A 17325-nucleotide genomic window follows, 5' to 3' on the forward strand; every position below is an offset into this window, starting at 1 on the left:
GGTTTTTGTCGTGGGAACCAGCAACTGCCGATTGGCCTACAAAGTGATGTCATACCTGCACCACTCTATAGATAATGCTTTATACAATGAACTCTGTTAGAGAGCTACACATGGCAATTATCTGTTTAATAAAATTACTTACTTACCTGTTAAGAAATAGAAACGCTATCTCTGTTGCTTTTACAACATTTCAAATCCCTCAGTTCTCTCCAAAAAACCAAGCCAATGTTTATTCTTGCGTTATTACAAGCTCTGTCATGTTCTATTTTTCCAGTGGACGCTCCTTTGTTTTTTGTAAAATTAGTGATTCCCCAGAGGTTACAGATTTAGCGTGCCTCATCATGTCAACCTTTCTCACCACTCCAACACCATACATGTCCTTAGTAGTCCTTAGCAACTTTTCTCTATTTACTGATATGACGAGACACGCACAGGCGAGTGACATGTGTATGCAAACAGACTTACCATAGTGAATTAGTGTAGAACAAAAACACGTTTTAGAAGAAGGATTGATTATGTTTTGTTTCATTTGGTTAATTTTGATAATGTGTACCTTTTAAAAATGCATATATAATATATATGAAGTTATGGTCCCTTTAAGCCTGTCTGAAGCCAGTTAATTAACAAACTGCTGACAGTTTAGTCATAGAATGACTGGGCAGAATAGAAAATCACTCTTAGACTCTCTGTCTTTCAGTTACTTCCATGGTTTACATTGAAATGACAGCAGTGTTGTGTAAGAAGATGTTTTGGTAAGTGGGTGTATCAGACTGTCTGTTCTGTTCTGTGCAGCCCAGAGGACACAGCGACCACCATTTGCGGCGTGCTGTCTCTTTCACTTCTTTAAGTTATGCTATTGAATGTGGTTGTTCCTTTTACTGAAATTTTGTAATATTTGGTACTCTTCATAACAAAAATCCTTTTCTAAAAGTCCAACAATTATCCGTATGAGGCCACTGCTGTAATATATCAGTCTAGAAACTTGTTGACAGCCCTAGAAAATGAATAATCTTAGTTTTTGGTTGTTTAATTGACTGGTTAAAATTCAGGCACAGTCTCAGGGTTCCACCAATCAGCAGCATTATGGCCTACAGTACACTAATGCACCTTGTCTCCTGGCACACAGCCACACAGATTGTAAGCTGCGCTGAGCGGCCAAAAAATGTTGTTGGATTGTAATGCTGAATACTGGATGCAAGACTGGATCGGGTTCACTGCTAGTTGAATAACCCCTTAACAAATCCAAAATCGTTCCGCTAGACTTATACCTGCTTCCACCATCTTTGATTCAGTTTATGGTGCCTTCAGGATTCTAGAATTTAATCAGATACATTTTAGATTTGTTCTCACTTAGCAGTCCCAAAATCTTAGCGACAACAGCACAAATTTGTTTTAAAAGTAAACTTTTATTGATATCCATAACAGGACATTGTTAAAAGGCACATGTGGCAATACAGAAAATATGTCATGGTGAACAAAAATATCTCACACATTTGCGTTTAACTGCAACATTAAACAAAAACATACAGTAGGGAAAATAATTCAACTAAATCATTACAAAATTAAAAGAAAATATTCTTTCAATTGTTATCATTATCATTACAGTACTCTAGCTGAAAATCATAACTCTAGATAATCACAGGAAAGTATAGAAGTAAAAAAATTGCATAGTAAAAGGCCCCATTTCATCAATCCATTGTCTTCACACATTACTTGATTTGTCAAATTGTCAAAAAAAGAAAGAAAAATAATTACAAAATAGATTGCACAATTCTCTTCAAATTGTAAATAATTCTTAAAACATTTGCATATTCAATACTGAACTTTCTCTTCAGCTATGATTGATTGTAACAAAATAAAGAGAGACATTTAGAGAGCATTGGATACCCCTTAAAATTGTTTCTATTTTGAGTGCTGAAAGAAACAAAAATAAAAAACACAAAAGCTAGTTGAAGATGCTTTTAGTGGTCAGTGACTTCACAGTTGGAGTTGGAGGAGTGAAATATTCATATTTATTCAGCTAAAAATTCCTCTCACCTTAACCTGCTGTCATAAATAGCTGCTCTGATCTGCCTTCTCTTCCAGGTGATTGCAAGCCCAACGCAATTGCATAGAAATTAAAGACAACAGCTCTCTGTCCAACAAGTGTGTGGCGTACAACACACTGAGCTGTCCAATCAGAGTGCAGTATCGTTCACTGCTGCCGTGGGTCTCACACTCATACATGCAGAATCTACAGAGCCTCACTCGTTATTTCTAATAATTCATGTTAGATATCAGTTAGTAATCAGTTGTTGGAGAAATACATTAGGGAATATACACAGGCCCACTACATTGTCCTTTAATATTGAAAACTATTGAACTAAAAAAAAAAATCAGTTTGTGTTTTATAAAGTGCATTATGCTAAAGATTGTAGCAAGACAGCCTTGTTAAACTGTTAAAATATTTTTTTAAGATCTATAGGCTAAACCTAATCTTTCACACATTTTTATCTCTTAAATTCTTTTTATCAAAAAGTACCAAAATGGTTGGCATTTAAAAATGACATTTTCTACAAAATCCTCATTAAATTAGAACTACCCTAATAAAAATAAAAAAATTCTTGGAGAATTCCAAACTAGTGTGTTTGTACAAATACACAATTCGTTAAGTACTTTGACCCTGACCCGTACAAAGAAAGACTTAAGAGTTTCTCACATATTTTTGAACACACACACACACATACACATACTTGGCTCGCAACATATGGCCATTGGGACAGTAGGCTCTAAAACTGCTTCACAAATGCCAAGTTTGAATCCATATAGAACAAATAAAGTGCTGTTATCTTATGTTGGGGCACATGCATAGTAAAGTAACCCGTTTCACTCCTTCAGCCGTCTGTATGAACGTTCCTCCATTTAATGGATTTCACGTTGTTCGACTTGACTCCAAAAACCTGAAAAGACACAAAAGAAACAGGAAACGTGTTAAGTGAAATAATATTTTTGATAATTGAACCATTTCAATTCAAATCAGAATATACATTTGATTACTGAAAACTGTCGGTTTATCTCTTTAGGACTGTTTTTGTACTTTAAGGTGTTCTTTAAGGTGTTTTTTTTCTGTTTTGTAGGGTTCATTAAGAAATTAGCAGCAAGCAAACTCCTCAGACGGCTGTGACTCAGCGAGTGCCAGGTTGAGAGATTGAGGCCGAAGTTGACGGTGCCTCTGCTCTTGGTACGACGTGGAACAGAAGCAAAGAGGAGGCATGTGACACAACCTAAGCCCGGAGAACTCCAGAGTTTAGTCGCTCCACGCGGTTCAGACAAGCAACTCGAGGTGTGCAGGTGATTAAGAATGCAAGGAGGCAAGAGCTGATCAAACTCTCGCTTTTTTTCTGTATTTATGAGGTGGCAATGAATCTATCTTTGTTTGTTCGGAAAATTTTATAAGTGTGAGTGGAAGTTTTGGCATGACGGTCAGGTTGGTATCTTTAAGCCAAATGTTTCGCAAAAAAAAAAGCGCCTTGGCTTTCATTCTTTCTTTCGTTATTTCCCTCTCTCCCTCCGGTTGTCTTCCCTAAATGAATGCTCATAGGAGTGTTACTGTGTCTCTGTCTCCCTCCTCCTGTCCCGACTGAATAGAAGAGTGAATTGAGCAAACAGTCAGCCTGTCAGCTCAATAGGCAGTCTGACCATGAACTCTGAGTCCTTCCCAGGCACCCAGCATCATCGTCAGGAGGGGGAGGGAGAGACGGAGGGCGGGGGGAGGCAGACAGACTCAGACTTTGGGGGGCCCCGGTGCCCATTTTTTGGGGGAGCCTCGTCGTGGTGGTTCCCAAGGCTGGTGCCTGCGTGAAGAGGCGAGAGCAGCTGCTCAGAAAAGGGGAGCCTTGTGTGTATGTGTGTGTGCAGACGGGAGAATGTCTGCCCCTTTGCCCAAACCCCAGCCACCTCGCACGCTCCCAGACGCAAGCTGCCGCAGATTCTTCGCTCCTTTTTTTTTTATCTGATGTGCTTTGGCTTTGTTTTTACTGTGCATAATTTACTGTGCCGTCCCTCTCAGCCGCTCTTCTCCCTGTTCGCCACCTGTTTACTACGGTGCACTTAGATTACTAAAAACAATGACATGATTGTAGACCCAGTGTGACTGCAATCCTTTAATTCTCTGCTACCGGCATAAAGAGTTTTGTCACTCGTGAACAATAAAATCTTTGTTTTGGAATTAAAAAAATTAAATGATATATTTAATGTGATAAAAGTGGAAAAGAGGATATTATTGTTTCATTGCTGCTGCTGTCATTTTGCTAGATGGTAGTTTTTGGACTACATTTGTAGTTTGTTGTGGGAAAACTCTTTGTGTAGCTGTTCTGCAAGTTTGATTTGCTCACATTAACATTCATTTCTAGTGGTTGCACTAGATGTACACTACCGTTAAAAAGTTTGGGGTCAGAAAGAATCTTTAAAAAGAAATTGGTACTTTTATTCCATAAGAATGTTTTGAATTAATAAAAAGGTGACAGTAAAGATATTTATAATGTTACAAACGCTTTCTATTTCAAATATATGCTGTTCTTTTGAACTGCATTGAGCAAAGAATTCCCCCAAAAAATGTATCACAGTTTCCACAAAAATATTACGCAGCACAACTTGATGTGATAAGAAATGTTTCTCGAGCAGCAAATCAGCATAATAGAATGATTTCTGAAGACTGGAGTCTCCTTGCCATCACAGGAATAAATTACATTTTTAAATATATTCAAATAGCAAAAAAAAGAAAGTTATTTTAAATTGTAATAATATTTCATAATATTACTGTTTTTACTGTATTTTTAATCAAATAAATGCAGCCTTGGTGAGCATAAGACACTTCTTTCAAAAAATATTTAAAAAAATCTTACTGCCCCAAACTTTTGAACAGTAGTTCATATTTGGCAATATTTGGTTTCTGATGGAGACCTAAAAAGGGACTGTAAAAAATAGTTTTTACAACAAAAAAGCTACAAAAAATGTGTTTTTGGACATGTGTCATGGTACTATCATGATGTCATATCATGGAGGTACCAAGTAAATACCATGGTACCATAGTGTTGCCATGAAACACCATCACAGTCCCACATGGCACAGTACTTTTCTGTAAGTGTATACAGCTAGCAGACACCTTCACCTTCTCTTAAACAGAGAGACTGAGCTCTGAACATCGCTATTAACACACTAGTCCTCCACTGTATCTCCTAGCTCTGGCTTTTGTCTGGCCTTTCAGTGATGGGACCGAACAAAGGCGGCCCTCTGAGAGAATGAAGGACAATGGTCTGTATTGTTTACTTAGCTACCTCACTTAATCAGGCACAGCCGGCTCTAATTGGTGTTTTGGTTAAGCGGTTTTTAAACTTATAGCTTCCTGGCCTTAATAACAGTGCTCCACAGCAAGCTCGCCACAGAGAACAATACTGGACTTGTCTGGCCCGCGACTCTTAGAAACCAAGATGTACAAAAGAGAGCCCGTCCTTATTGAGACCTCTATCTCGCACACCCTCCTTCTACTTCTCCGACTTTGCTCTCTCTTAGCATGTTTTTGCTATTAGTTTGTCTTTAAATATATGCTGAATAATCCAAGGTGTTAGCTAATGGTTTCTATAGTTATGTAAAACTAACAACGGCGATCCATTTTGCTCATTCAAGCTCCTCTCTCATGGGAAAGCTAATATCATGACGACTATGGCTGAAAGCTGGAGAGAAGGCTTGCTGTTCTTCTCAATAATGGCAGCACGCCATCTCCGTGGCTGGCATGGTACGGCGACGGGCCAGCAGAATCCCTGATGGCGATCTATTCAACGTTGATGCCCGCAGATGCAGCTCTGCTTCAGCCATTGTGCCGGGGAATGATTTAATGCAAACGACTACAAAACATCTCCCCACCCCCTTCAGCGCCTATCACAACCAGGACGTGTGATATTCACAATTAACAAACACATCTGCTGTAATGAACAGTGCCTTCGAGCAGGGGGAGAGAGAGGGGACAGCGTGTGTAAAATAGAAGAGGAGAGAGAGGAGGGTGTGAGACGCAGGAGAGTGATGGTGGGTCATACCTGCTTATTTTCCACTTCCATTTAATGCCCGCATGTTCTAAGATGGTGGCTTTGTGCAAACTGCATCTCGTGACAGGAGGAAGGGGGCAAGCGAGTAGCGAAGGGGAGGGGAGCAGCAACACCATCAGGACGACAGCCTCACAACCGACCTTCTTCACTCTTTCCATTCCCTGGCATCAAGGATGGCTGGTCTGTACGAGAATGAAAATGGAAAGATGAAGGAAGAAGGGTATAAATGCATCAGCATGTGAGGACATAAGCACGATCGGGCATGCGCACGCACACGCACACCTTTTCATGTCTGTTCTCATGGTAAAGTCTGCCTTGAGCATGCAAATGACTTTCATTATGCAAATGCATGCAAATCAGACCCAACCATCTGAGAATCAAGGCTGGGAAAAAAATCTACACAGAGATATTGAATGAAAGAGACAGAGTGAAGGATAAATCCTTTGGGTGGCAGGAGGCGGCTAACAGAACTAAACGCCGTGTGGAGGAACAAGGGTGTCCCAGAGAGCACAAAAATTGCCGTTTAAGATTATAACACACTCTTTCTTCGTGGTGATTTAGTGTGCGCACAAAACATTTGAGTATTAAAATGCAGTCTTCACTATATCTATAGCTACTGATCCGTGTCATATCGCTAAATTAAACGTTAAAAGTTGCTCTATAAGTATGCATGTTGACCACCTGCTGTAGGAGCTCTGAAAGTATAATGGAAATGGAAGTCATATACACCACAGGGAATGTTCTAGTCAGCAGTGAAACACTCATTGGGCTGGAGGATGAAACACAAGCTCATCGTACATGCCTTGATAAAATAACCTAGTCAGGGGTGGGAAATTAAATTTCTTGCCCACCAGACGAAGACAGAATTTTACCAGCCATTTTTTTTTATTTTTTTATTAAAATGTATAAAATATATAATATTTTATCTAAGTTTTACATTTTTATATTGAATTTTATACAATTGAAAAAATGGCTATAATATATATTATAATAAATATTATTGTATTATTTTATATGAATAATTGTTGTGTGTATGTATATATATATATATATATATATATATATATATATATATATATATATATATATATATATAATTTGTTTGATATGTTTTTATAATTTATATACAGTTTTATTAAAATGTTTTGCCACAGCTGCCAGATAAGGCAAAATTACCAGACACTGACCAGAAAGTACCAGCATTCCTATTACAAGTACCAGCTATAAAACCCAATCTGACAGGTTCATACTGAGGCAGATCTGCAGAGGGATGGACTATGAATCCCTGTTAATCATCTCAGAAGCTCAGGGAGTCTTTATTATCTGATGGATGGTCCCACATGGGGAAACGTCGCAGTGTGGCGGGCTAGTCTTTTCTTAGGTAGTTTCTTTCATTTCTCTGAGGTAGCTGAGGTAGAAGTGGTCTTTGTTTTCAGGTGCCGTTAGCCAGGCCGGAGCAGGGACGGACTGGGGATAAAAAACAGCCCTGGACTTTCTCCTAAATAGGCCCATCATCCGGCCATTCGCCCCTAGCCGTGCGCGACAGACACATGTCCTGATACTATGCCACAATACTGTAGCCTATCAGACAAGCTATTCACAGCAAGTAACATCTCAAAACCAATGATGATAATTGGGGTTGTGTTTATTAATGAAGCCTCAGCCTTCAAATAAAAACAAAAATGTACAATGCCATAAAATAGGCTACAAATAATGAAATGTCACTGGCTACAGAAACCCCAAATTACACAAACTTGTAATTATGAAACATATAGTTACTATATACCACCAGGGGTGAGGGGTCTCCAACCTTTTTGTGTGCGAGGGCTACCTCAAGGGATAAAATAATCTAGAAGGGATTTTTATTTGTTATACTCCAATATTTATTATACATATAACATGGTGGTGCTTTTTTACTTTTCACCATCATATGCAAAATAATAAAATATCTTGATATTCTGGTTCAGACTTACAAGCGTTAAAAAAATAAATAATAATAAAAAAAAAATCCATCTATTTTTCTATAAACCTATTGTATGTGTTATCAAAAACAGTAGCCCAAATATTTAGTATAAATATAAATGCAAAAATAAATAAATAAATGAACTGCCATAACTGCCATAACAAACAAAAACACTAGGCTACTACTTACATTTAATACATTTATACATGACTAGCCTATATTAATATAACAGCATTGTTAATATGAATATATACAGGCACATTTCTGCCAAAAAAAGTTTGTTTTACTAAAGTTAATTCATAAGTTGTGGAGTGAAATGTCTTCTAACTGGTTTGTTCTTGGAACAATGTTTCTTCTGTTTTTTTTTGCGTCAATGTGTTGAGAATATCAGCGCTGTTTCATCTTTTAACAAGCTTAAATCACATAGTCATCTGTGGGTTTATAATAGAGATAGATAATTCTGCGCTGAATTGAACTGCTTCTCAGTGGATCGCGCAGCTCTGTGTAATAATGTTCGCTTGATCGAGATCTGCTTTGGCCGCGATCGCTGTTATTTGGCCGAGCTGATAATGCTCTGCGCTGCTCAGATCAGAGAGTTTTGTTCCGCTTTTTTTTTTTTTTTTTTTTTTCAAGTTTTGCCATTTGATGTTTCTCATATGCAACGCAAATGACAGCGTATAATCAAAGAGAGTTGGGTAATTTTGTAGAGGCAAAAGTTCAAATTGAAACGGTCTAACCCTTCAGTTGAAAAGGTCGCAAAATGATACCATTTATTCGAAGTCTGGAACCCCGATGTACAGTGGATCGCTATTGGGGCTATTTATAGAATGTGTTTAGCGGGCAACTCACAGGCACCAGGTTGGAGACCGATACTATAACTTAACTATTAAAATATAATGTAAGCAAATTTAAAAGTGCAGCCTTATAAAACTAACTTTCTGTTAGTTGCTAGTAGGCCGACTCTTCTTCCTCAGTTTTTTTTTTACACATATAGCCTATAATTAAGTGATCGTATTAGTGCCCCTGCTGTTGGCTGTTCATATTGCTTTATTAGATTTTTTATTTTTATTTTTTTTGCCGACGGCCCTCGGTTGGACGGCCGTTCTGGACTTTTCCAGAACGCACAGATTGTCAGTCCGTCCCTGGGCCGGAGTGTGAGAGAGTTGGCTGAGGGGTAAATAAAGAGTGGGATTGGAGGGGTGGGGTCCTGCTGAAAGGCAGCAAACCTTCTCTAATTGGCACTTGACATTTTTTTAGCTGTGGCTGGATAAAGTGGACCCTCTTTCAAGACCACTCCAAACGCTTGCTGGAAAAGTGCCTTATGCAAATACTGAAAATAGGAACCATTGTCAGGCGTCTGACATTAACAGCTGAGGTAACAATAGGACTGTGTGCATGTAGGTGTGTTGAAGAGAGCACAGGACAATGTGGCAGAGAGTGGACAACATGTGAAAAGCCATCCAAATGATGCTTCAGTGGGGGGAAAAAAAGTCATTTCACCAGAGCGAGTACTAGTTCGCCATGCCAAGCTTTTAAAAGAATGGCCCATTAAACTTGGACAATCAAGCAGGTGTATGATTTTACAACATCTAAATATTTGTTTTCTTTTACTGCTCCTCCAATAACATTTCTTAAAACTATGAGTGTAAATAATTCATATGGCAGCATTCAATATTATTGCCATGTTCAAATTCAGCTATTTTCAGACACAGTCTAAACACAAACCCATTGTGCAATTACCCATTCATTCCTTTAGACTACATTTAAATGTCTAAACGAGAACGGTGTGGTCTTCTTGTCGCCATACAGCGAGTGTGATGAATCAGCCTTTCATGTAGTCAGGACAACGTTTGGCTACACCTGTTACTGCTGAGTGTTTAATCCCCTTTGTGTGTGTGGGCCCATTGACTTCTCTAACAGCCTAAAGGGAATTCACAGTTCTTTGGGGCGACGTCAGGGCGGGAGGGGGTCAGAGAGAACGGTGTCTATTCCTCAGTTTCCTCTCCAACAGTGCAGCCATTTTGGGGCTCGGTTGGTGAGTTCCGTCCAAAGAAAGAGAAGCATTGCCGGGGGCAGGAATCAGAGCGGCGCTCACCAAAAGCGGCCTGGCTGATGTGACTGGGACGCTGTCAAAAGGTTGGTAAAGGAATCCATTGTCTCTGTGACAAGTGGCCTGGCTCTATTGACCGTACAGTTGACGGGAGAGAGGAGGAGGGTGGTAATAATAAGGGCACAATGCCTGTTTTTCTAGTTGACACTTGAAGTCCGAAATGCTAAGTACAAGAAAACTGCCATTCGTGCTTTTCCTTCCTGTTCCTCTGTTCCCTTCTCTCCAGAAAGTTTGATTAGACTGCCCATCTTTATTCCTCACAGGCCGTGACGTATCCAACCTAAATGCTAACTTCTACCTTTATGCTAAATAGTCAAGGTATGCTTTAACCATTCAGGTAAGTTGCCAAGAAGAATCACATCAATATTATTAACATACACCTGAAATATGTACTTTTAGATCTTTCTTTTATACCACTTTTAAGGACATTTCATAATTGAACGTCATTTATAGTTTTCAAAATGGACAGTTCACTGCTAGATTGGTGTAAAGGATGCAACAAGAGAAATGGATAATGATGGAGTGATGCAAATCAAGACAATGATCAGATTTGCTGCATACTGGTAAGTGCGTTATGAATTGCTGTTTAGGTATTTTTGACAATAAAGATATTAATACTGTGAAGGACACATCAAATTAAGAGTTTGTCACATGTTATTGCTGGGAAACTAATATTATTTACATAATTTATTATCACAACATTTTTTTTTCTTTTATCAAATCAACTTAGATAATTGATGTGCTTCAGATAACATCACATTTTGTGTTTTTAAGATTAAACCAATCTCCTTCATTGTGTCAACTAATTTTTTCAATGAATTTAAAAATTAAGTCAACTAGGTTTTTTTAAGTTAAACCAACAATATTTTTTTACAGTGTAGGAGCTTCGTAAAGTTCTGGCCATATGCGTATGTGGAATTCGTGGAATTGCGAAATGCGACAATCGTATGCGAATGGCAGCTTTTGTCAGTGGTTTCAATAAACTCAGTTTGCTTAGTAGAAACTGGTTTGAAATATTTTGTCATTGGAGGACACAATCTACCCAATACTATTAATAACCGCTTGTAGTACCCACTTGATCAATTTGGCTCAAACTCACTTATCTGTTCTCAGTGCGTTTGGACTCTATTTGTCTTTTGCTCTCAAAGATGAACAGTTTAATCCCTGCACCTGCAATGCAGCAGCGTCTGTGGCTACAACACAGACAGAATGACAGCGCCTCACCAGATAGATTCCCTGTCATTTACAGCATCTAAAATGTACCTATTACTAAATAGCATTGCTAAATCAGACTTTTGCAGCCTCAGTGATCTATTAATTCCAAATGAGAAATTAAATGACTAGGCTATAACATACAATGATCTGGTGGCTGATGTCCACCTATTGATCACAAGCCTAATGAAGGGGAATTGTCAATACCAGGCTTCTCAATGGGTTTTGCCAACAAAATCTGTTAAGGTTCAGCTGCCGAACCCACAGACCTGTATTCAGGACCATCCCAACAAGCTTTGCTACTTAGAGAATGTCCATGCCGGCGCTGGCTCTATCCCAGCACCATTTATAACACTGTCACATCCAATCAAGAACCTCTCAGCACAAAATTCAAGTTCAGACAATCAACGTTTGTTTCCAGTGCTGGCTCAAGGTCCGAATGCATCCAAAGCTTAGAATAGCAGCCAGATTTGCGTGGGAAAGCTTTAGCCCGTTAATTATTCAAACGCAGGAGTTGAATTGAGCGAGTCCGGTTTGGTATTGAAAAAGACAATGGGGTCTCAACTCACCGACCTTGTTAAACAAAGGTAACGAGTGAATGAGCTTTGTGCGTTTGCTGCAGACTAATACTTCAGAAAGCACCGGAATGGGTGTTAGTACAGGCACCCGTGGGTGAACATCATGTGGCCTTATGTTAAGCCTCGGCCTGCTGCTCTGTGCTCTAGACTAGCAATTTACAGATTAAACGTGATCATGTTTTACCAACATACTGCTGCTCTGCATATTCACGTAAACCATGTTCTATCCATACAAATCCATAGTTTTTGTATATTGGTAAACATCCTGTTTCACATTATCATTCTAAAAAAAAAAAAAAAAAAAAATACATTTAATCAGTGGAATCCTGCTGGTATTTGTTCAGAATTACATTCCTTCTGTGCTTCTATTTGTAATGAAAGTTGTCGCCTATTGGTGTGAATGTGTATTTTTCCTGTTCTTCTGTATTTTTTCCTCCTTTCTGTGTAGCTATGAATCAAATATCCCATTTATTTGTGTAATGCTAGTCAGATCTAGTCCTTGAGTAATGCATTTTACATCAAAAAACACTGCAGTTTTTTCAAATTTCAAATTTCACACCTGCTCTTATGAATTGTTTGCTCACCTTTTCATGCAAATAAGTATGACAAATATGAACAAACTCCATAACAGGCTTCTTAAAAACAATGGATAGCTTTTACAATTGTATTAGCCCTATCCCAGAGTGGAAACACTATTTTTACATCCATTATAAGGAGGGTAATGAGAATAGTTGGGCATTAAGAGGAAAGATGATGCTGCATACTACTTAATATGAGAATAGGGTACAGTCGCTGCTTGTTTTTTGAACAAAAAAATAACTGTAACAAAAAATGCTGCTTACCTTCTCTATCAGCAGTGATGGAGGCCATTTTGTGGCTTGCTCTTGCAATAAGATGCAGAGATTGAGGAGGAGAGAGGGGGAGACATAGGAAGGAAAAGAGGAGAGGGACAGAGTACAGATCTCATGGTGGGGTGATGCCTTTCAGGTGTGTAATGGGATTCTTGTTACTTTCGGTTATCTAGCTTTATGAAGAATGAATAACACTCATACAGCTAGATAACCAAAGATAACAGCCAACCCCTCCGGCCACCCGTCCTCTTCCACCATATGAAAAACCCAGCTGGGGTTGAACTGGGACCTGAAAAGAGAAGATCTTTTATTAACTTTCTAATTAGGATGTGATTGAAGTCAACTGTATTTAGTTCAATGCTAGCTTTAATTAAACCTGATGTGTTTAACGCAAGTCATTCGTTAATGATCATGACTGTGCAAGGATGACTTGTTGCTTTTAGAGCTAGTTATTTGTCAAACATCTCCTTTTAAAGTTGACTGGTTAAAACCTGCTAGAATAAACTTGGCTATGATTTCACCAGTCTGTTGAACCAGTCTGAACTGGTTTTTAGAAATGCAAGGGGTTCATTCACTGCTTGTTGTCTCTGTCTTACATTGCAGGCTGATCATTCTCCCTGGGTGAGAGATGGCTTCAAACGCATCCCGCAAAGGCTGGGATTTATTTTTAAATGGGAAAAAAGACCCTGACTGTGCAGACGGAGAAAAAAAAGTAAAAAGAATAGTAACACTGGTTGTTTTAGTTTTCCGCAAATTTACCCTCAAGTTGCTGTTGTTTGTGTTTCAAAAACCTGTCTTTCAGCGCTAAGTGGCAGAATCATGAGGTCTTTCTCTCTCAGCCTCTCTCTCTCTCTTTCTCAGGACTCACAGTCAATCTGATTTTATGCAAATAAAAGAGGAGCTGGTCCAATTAAAAGCCTTTGTGTGAGAGGAGCCCCTCCCCATACACTCTCAGAGGTGTTGCAATCAAAGAGGAGAGAGAGGGAGAGGGAGAGAGTGTCATTACTTATTACAGCCTTTCAAGCCTAGTGAAAATGGCGACACAGGGGCGAGTTCAAACACTTTTATTTACTCTACACACAGCTCATCATCTAATTATTTTACTAACTGCACCAGCACATTGTTAACAGGACAAAATGTCCTCAACCATCAAGCCTTTTGGCTGTAAATTAGAATGCTAAAAGCTTCCCTGTAAATGAGCAGTTAGCACACACAAACATGCTTATGTGATACACAGGTAGACAGACACATGCATGTTCTGAGCCAAAGGAAAATAAATGCTTTCAATATAATGATAATAGGTTAATAATTGATTATCTCACCACCAGCATCCCAGTAATTAAAGACAATAATAATAAGAATTGTTGTTGTTATTACTGTTTTTGTTTTTATTGTTAATGTAATAGTGGTGGTGAGATAATCACAATGCTTGTATTCACATCCCATTTCGCTTCAAGTCTCAGGTTTTCTGTTTCTTGTGCTGAGAAAATATCAGTTGGTGCCAATAATGAACTAAAAGATATAATGATTAACTATACTGGACAGATTAGTAACTAGCTTAATAAAGTGATAGGCCTATTAAAATCTAACCTAAAATCTAACCTATCTAACACCAATTAGTAGCATTTGTGTGACTCAGTGAAGTGATTATAGGCTATAAAAATGACTTATTTTGTGCTCTGTTTAATCTTAATCATTCGAATCAAACTGATCCAAAATATATGCATAATTCCAAATATCATTAGGCCTATATAATATAAATAATTATAGGTTTATAATTCCCTATTCCCAAAGTTTTTCGTTAATGTCTTGGTCCCAAAATTATCGACGTATCTTGCATTAAATTGTTGATAACAAGAGTAATTATAATGTAAGCAACTGCAGAGGTGACATCATAAATGTTACCCTAAATTGCGTGCTTGTTTCTCTGTGTCCATTTGCGTCTTTATACAGGCTATGTTTTATTTTAAATGTATTGTAAGGATTGTCCTTGCGTGAAAGTCGTGCAAATGCAACATGGAGAATGCAATAATTTTTATTAGGCTACCAGATTATGCGACCATTTACTGAAAACCATATAAACGTGAATTATAACTCATTAAATACGAATAAGAAACGGAAACGTGAGCTATTCGTGTTGTGGAAAATGCCATAGTCCTAGGCTACATAGGTAGGCCTACTAAGTGGTTTTTGACGAAATTTCTCAATTATAATGTTTGTACGTTACACTAAATATTCTTGTCATATAGGCTACATTTATTGAGGAAATTGCTTTAAATGATATGAAATGATAAGCGTCTTGTCAGTAAGCTGGTCGTTGTTATTTCCATGGCTTTATTTTTCACCTATTCATATCGATGACGCACTAGTTTAACTATGAGATTAAAATAAAAAACTAAAAATCTAAATATTCTGTTGCTAAAATGAAACATGTATAATAGCCAACGGTTTTGGTGTTGTCTTCTTTCAATCGCAATACAATGCTCTCTCACACACTATAGCCTAAATTAATTAATTGATCTGATTGTGTGTGTGTGTGTGTGTGTGTAGTGTGTATAGCCCATACAATAGTAAAAATAGGCCTATTAAAATGAGAATATTTTTATAGTTGTAGCTACCTGTGTATAGTGCCCCTCGTGCAAAATCTCAATTGGCGTCCTATGGGGGGGAAAAAAAGCAAAGAGAGAACAACGTGAGAAAACTTAAGTCTGATTTTTTCCCCTGTCTTTATAAATAGACATTCCCGAGTGCTAAATGTTGTGAACATGACTTTCTCGTTGTGTATAGAATGTTTGGGGTAATATAGCTTGCCTATAGTCGAATGACAGATGTATGTGAGAATTGGTCGTGAGATAGTGTTGGGTAGACCACACCTTAACGTCCGCGATTGTGATTTTTAAACGACACAGATAGGCTAAAACCCAACAATAACTTTTAAAGTAGACTATCACAAAATTCATAATGTCCTCCACGTGTAGGCTACTTAAGACTCCTGCCATCTTACTGCATTAATGAACATGCTATATAAACGCAAGAGAAACGATGAGATGTCACAACGGTCGCACAATCCATAAGGGTTCAATTCAATCATGAGTGACGTTGGTCATCCTTCGGTCAGTTGCCACAATCTGATTGTTAAATAATATTTAGTAATGTTGTGGGGTGGGGGCATGCAGCCTACATAGCCTACCTACATGCATGTCTCTATTATGTCTAATATTTTATAAACCTATAAAATTAGAATTTTTAATAAATTATAACGTGCCTTAGTGTTCATGGGTATGAATAAAACGCGCATGAAAGAGGCACGTGGAGAGCAGATATTGGCCTTGTGATTAATCTGAACTCAAGGATTAAACACGTCATGCGCACAGGCCTCCATCTCATAAACACCAAACAAATTACAATCATTCGTGCCAAGCTTTTAGAAACAATTCTTGAGTATATTTTCTATTGATAATTGTTCTGTAAATAAACGCTCTTCCCATCATGTGGTTTGAATGACCCAGAAATATTTCTGTTATTCTCGTTTTATTCTGTGGCTTAAAGATAAAAAGAAGATTCAGTAAAAACTCATAAAATAAACCACGAGCTTTTCCGCACTGACTGTTTATCAAAAACTGATAAATATTCTCATTGAAAGCTTTTAATTCAGACATAAAGCACACTGCTGTAACTCTAAATTCTCATTTAAAATAATCACTTTCACGCTACCATTTACAGATTGGCAAATTGGCATAATGAAAACAAATAAAGCCCTATCAAAATATTGACTTGTTAACTGCCAATAATTTCCAAATTAGAGAATGGGGTTCCATATTGCCTACATAGGCTATACTTATGAGTTGAGTCTTCTGAAAGAACCCGTAGCCTATAATTTCTAATTTCTTACATTTAAACCAACTATTGGCTTATTTTTATGAAAATGCGATGACTATCGATATGATAAGCTACAACTGACTATTTCTCATTAATAGTGTCCAAAGAGGATGCACGCGCCCTGATCACCTCTAACAGCAGCGTGTCTCGCGCGCCAAACCCTAGGACCGCTACACGCGCAACCTGTTCTGGGACTTATTCCTGGCAATTCTCGCTTCACCTTTAAAACACGATTACAGAATTCTTGCCGTTTTATGAATGCAATCTACAATATAAACGTAAATATTAGCGTATACTCACTCCTATCCACGAGCATCGATGGTCTTCAGGACGGATAGCAATTATAGCCTATATGTGCGCGTGCGAGCTGCGTGCGCTCCAGAATGTTGTCTAGCGCTTCGGTCCTCCGCTTCATGGCTGCGGCTCCGCGTGACGTTGCAGTGGCCCCATCCATTCAGCGTGTCCGTATCGGGCTGCACGCAGTCTTTTCACCAATATTTCCCATTGAGATGCTCCTCTTCTCCCCTACGGAGAGTGGAATGAGCTGCTCGTTGTCCCCCCTCTTATCATTCCGCTTATTAAACGCTTGTGGGCCTCAACCTGCAAGCCAAAAAACATATAGCATATTTTAAGCCCTCCCCTTATGACACGT

General features: G+C 38.4%; 1 long non-coding RNA gene across 1 annotated transcript; it reads right to left on the reverse strand.

Moving 5' to 3' along the window:
• Window positions 1-1386: 1386 nt before the first annotated feature.
• Window positions 1387-17053, reverse strand: LOC311067939. Its single transcript, XR_014603306.1, has 5 exons — window positions 16974-17053; window positions 15413-15452; window positions 12786-13083; window positions 6072-6262; window positions 1387-2939 (listed from the first exon to the last, which is right to left on the reverse strand). It is a non-coding gene; the product is annotated as an uncharacterized lncRNA (long non-coding RNA).
• Between the last annotated feature and the right edge of the window lie 272 nt (window positions 17054-17325).

This window comes from Abramis brama (assembly GCF_963993115.1).
Source record: "Abramis brama genome assembly, chromosome: 17".
Taxonomy (NCBI): Eukaryota; Metazoa; Chordata; class Actinopteri; order Cypriniformes; family Leuciscidae; genus Abramis; species Abramis brama.